We start from the raw sequence: 4,993 nt of genomic DNA, 5'->3' as shown, positions 1-4,993 counted from the left end.
GTTGACGAGCTCATTGCACAAGGAGTGGTAGTAGAAACTGACTCGAATGTATGTAATTCACCTGTCATCCCTATTCTTAAACGAACAGACCCTAATGCACCACCAGTCTACAGACTAGTGATTGACCTTCGAGAACTGAATAAATGCATAATTCCCCAATACCCAGTGGTCCCAGACATTTCTTCATTACTGACTGCAATTTATTCCGAGGCAACGTTCTTCACTGTAATTGACCTAAAGAACGCCTTCTTCAGTGTCCCACTCCATCCAGAGAGCCAATACCTCTTCGGTTTCTGTTTAAATGGACGCAGTTTTAAATTTACGAGAGCTCCTCAAGGATTCACAGAAAGCCCTAGTATTTACAGTCAAGCATTAAAAAGACAACTGGACAGTATTCACATGCCTGCCAACACCGCACTGCTCCAGTATGTAGATGATATCCTGATCACAGCATGAACAGAACTAGACTGCGAACATGCATCACTGACAGTCTTATACTTTCTGGCAGACAAGGGGCACAAAGTGTCCCCTTCGAAGTTGCAATTCTGTGCACAGCAAGTGGTGTACCTTGGACACTTGCTGTCCAAGAGGGGTAGACAGCTGACACAAGACCACATTCAGTTAATTGCCAACCTTTCACAGCCCAAGACACAAAAGGAAGTACGGGCCTTCATTGGCCTCACGTCTTACTGCAGACAATGGATTCCCCAGTATGCATATCTAGCCAAACCACTCATACAGCTAACAACACAGGAGGCAGCGTCTTCGACTGTCCTCCCTTGGACACAAGAACATACCCTTGCATTTGATGAATTGAAAAAAGCCCTATGTCAAGCACCAGTTTTAGCGACTCCTTGTTACAGCAAGCCTTTTACGCTTTTTGTCACTGAACGAGATGGAACAGCATTATCTGTCCTTACACAAGATCAAGCAGGAAAACACAAGCCTTGTGCTTATTTTTCTAGTACATTGGATCCAGTGGCCCAGGCTCTGCCTGCGTGCCTGAAATCAGTTGCAGCAACAGCCCTAGCAATAAGACAGAGTGATTCCATAGTGTTAGGACACCCCCTGACAGTACAGGTTCCACATGCAGTAGAAGTTCTCTTGAACAGAACACAGACACAGCATCTGACTGTAGCAAGACTGACAGGATATGAACTGACGTTATTTCAGCCACACATAGAGATCAGACGATGCAACATTCTGAACCCTGCTACACTCTTTCCCTCAAGCACAGTAGACACTGCACCACATGACTGTGTGGAAGTAATTAATACAGTGACGAAACCAAGACAAGACCTGACAGACGTTGCATTGCCAGACCCTGACCTGACACTTTATGTAGATGGTTCATGCATGAGAACAAGCACAGGAGAGTTAGTGGCCGCATATGCCGTGACCACTGATACTGAAGTCATAGAGACACAAAGAATAGACACACTGTCAGCACAAGCAGCAGAGCTCATCGCTCTGACACAAGCCTGCATACGAGCCAAGAACTTGAAAGCAAACATATATACAGATTCACAGTATGCCTTCGGGGTCGTTCATGACTTCGGAGTGTTGTGGAGGGAGAGAGGTTTCCTGACCTCTCATGGGGCCAAAATTCAGCATGGTCCCCTTATTCAGGCTCTGTTAGAAGCAATACATTTGCCTACAGCCATAGCCGTCATGAAATGCAAAGCACACATGAAAGTTACAGACACCATTTCCCAGGGTAACGACCTGGCAGATCGAACAGCTAAAATTACAGCCCAGACTCCAACAGAGACTCCAACAGACACGACAAAGACAAAAGTGCCATCACTGACAAACAGCATGACAGTCAGGGATCCCTCACAAGATGTACTCGACATACAGACACATGCCACTCCAGACGAAATAAAGAAATGGACTGAACAAGGAGGGGTCCAGACTGACCAGGGTTGGATGACAAAAGGCAAAACTACATGGTTTCTCCCGGACTCTATGGTTCAAGTCATCATAAATACAGCACATAGTCCAGCACACTTAGGAGAAAAGGCAATGCTAGACAGTTTACAGAATATTTGGTTTAACAAGCACCTGCGTGCAGCAGCAAAACAGAAAGTACGCACCTGCATGATCTGTTGCCAGTTCAATCCAGGCAAAGGCATTCCGGTGGAACAAGGTGGATTTCATCCTCCTGACCACCCTTTTGAAGTCCTCCAGATGGATTATATCCAGATGGACAGATGTAGAGGATACAAATATGTCCTAGTAGTTGTATGTGCACTATCTAGATGGACAGAAGCGTACCCAGTCCCAGATTACACTGCTGTGACCACCGCCAGGCAATTGGTACGAGAGTTCTTTCCACGGTACGGATTGCCCCGTGTCGTGTACTCAGATAACGGTCAGCCATTCTCCTCTGAATTAATGAAACAAGTATCTCTTCTGTTAGGTTATCAGTAGAAGTTTCATTGTGTGCGACACCCGGAGGCAGCCGGACTTGTAGAGCGTCACAATCAGACGCTCAAGACAAAGTTAGCGAAAGTCTGTGCAGAAAAAGGCGTGGATTGGATGGTAGCCTTGCTGGTTGCCCTCTTTTACATGCGTATGGTAGCTCATTCCAGAACAGGACTGTCCCCTTACGAAGTAGTTTTTGGTAGACCACCGAATATGTGGGGTACGCCTATGCCAAAGAAAATTACTGATGTTGACAGTAATATGCTGACAGATTACCTGGCTTCCTTGATGTCTGCACTCCTCTCTTGTCGTTCACAGGTTGCCGCCGCCTTCCCTGATAACACCCAAGTCAAAGAGCACACCATCGTTCCGGGGGATGTAGTGCTGGTCCGGAATTTTGATCGTTCAAGCCCTCTCGAGCCCCGCTGGCGCACGTCGAAGTTAGTACTGCTTACCACAAGGACTGCCGTCAACTCAAGGTCGAGGGAAGAAAAGGCTGGATCCATGCCCAACACATCAAGAAATTCCATGGAAATGCCGGAACTGTGATCAAAACTAAAGACTGGCCCGAACTTAATGACTCAAAGTCCCCTTTTCTAGAAAAGACTCCGCAACAAGAATATAGGTCCAAATTACGGTCTAGCAAGTCAGACAGCGTTTAATTGTTTAAGTCCACTCTGTGGTGAATTGGTTAGACAGGTTCCTGACATGTATAAGATCGTAGACCAGAATAGCAGAAAGAGAGATAAGAAAGAAAAGTACTGCAAGACTTTACGCAGTAGGTGTATAGTAACTCTGATTATTATGTTTCTTCTAAGTATATCGATTATATGTATCAGTTTGACATTACATGTTTTCTTTCCTCCTATTGCTTCACATATACACTCTTCCTTTAATGACACTGTAGAGCACACATTCAGTGACCTGCCACGCCATGAACTGTCATATCGACTAGCACTGCGCAACAATACCTTTATTCGAATGTTGCACCATTCTCATCAGACCAGCAATGTAACGAATTGCTGGGTATGTGGCCGACTCCCACCTTATCAGAAAACGAAGGGAGTTCTGCCCCTTTTTCCTTTCCCGTTCTCGCACAATGGTTCGTGCGGAGCATGGTTTGCTTTAATGTCATCACAAGACAGAAAGTTCACAGTTTCCCAGGGCGATTGGATTTGGGGAGATCTAAATACAGTAATGAATAAAGCATGTTTTCCAGACGAAGATGGTCTTCCCCAAAGGAAAGGAACCGATCTTGAAAATGAAGTATACGAGCAAGGAAATGCTTCCCTTACCTTTATGATTCTGAATGTCCAGTCCGAGAAAAATACAGGTCCACCGTTCATAACAGTCTTACCAGTAAAAGGTGAATTGTGCGTTAGAAAGAAAGGGTCAGTGCATTTAGGACACAGTTATTGTAATACTGTAGTCGAGTTCAATGATAAAGGAAAGTCTACTTTCAAAGCTTCCCGCCATTCTTATTTCATTTGCGGTCAGACAGCCTATGTACGTCTGCCCTTAGACTGGGGTGGAACGTGTTATATAGCGTTCCTACTGCCACCCGTCTTTCTAGCCCCATCCCATTATCATCGAGATTCCCGACTAGTGCATGTTAGAAATATGAGGGAGACTGATTCCCCAGTGATTGATCAGACTGAGACAGCTTTGGAGCAATATACAGATTTCAATAAAGGATTCTTTTTCTTCATAGGTCCCGTCCAAAACAGTAAACTAATACGCAGGTTAACAAGAACTCTAGAAGCAGTAGTAAATGAGACTGCATCTGCTCTGGCGAACTTGACAGAGGAGCATTCTGCGATGAGACTTGTTGTTCTTCAGAACCGCCTTGTTCTTGACGTCATCCTGGCAGATAGGGGCGGGGCTTGTAGAGTGATCGGCTCTAGTTGTTGCGTGTTTATTCCTAATAACGCGCCTACCGTGTATGCAGCAATAACAAGACTTCACAAGATAGCTCACAAGATACATCAGAACCCAGGCACATGGACTTGGTCCGGTTGGCTCTGGAGTGTAATATCAGCATGGGGATGGAAAGTATTGTCGTTCCTAGGACTGATACTGCTTGTTATATTTAGTTGCTGTCTCTGTATGCAATGTGGCCCAGCGATTTGCGGCTTGTGTGCCACTGCCTGTATTCCCCATCCACGTATACAACAGAAAAAAGACGAACAAATGATGCTATATGATCAGATATACGGTATCATGAATATAGATATGTCCTGAAGGGTACAGTAGGGGACAAGGAGGGAATGAGAAAATAGAAATTTTATATGGCCAATGTGTCCCCTACATGTACCCCATGTATGTCCATGTCACCATGCAATTCCCTTCTCATGCCTGTAATAATAATGTCTCCGCATTTCCGTCCAATGTTAGCATGTCAGTTACCAAGCCCTCCATGAAAGAAACGTTATTCTGCACTGAGGCCTATGTTGCCAATGCATTTACATGGTGCACGTTTAAAAGTCGAGATGAACCCGTTTTGTGGCTCAGCCGAGCCAGGACCCGAATTCAGGCTCCATGCCTCCTGACACTCTGAAAGCTGCAG

The sequence above is a fragment of the Lissotriton vulgaris genome, chromosome 8, assembly GCF_964263255.1.
Source record: "Lissotriton vulgaris chromosome 8, aLisVul1.2, whole genome shotgun sequence".
NCBI lineage: Eukaryota > Metazoa > Chordata > Amphibia > Caudata > Salamandridae > Lissotriton > Lissotriton vulgaris.
The sequence above is the reverse complement of the archived record's forward strand: the minus strand, read 5'-3'. Positions refer to the sequence as shown.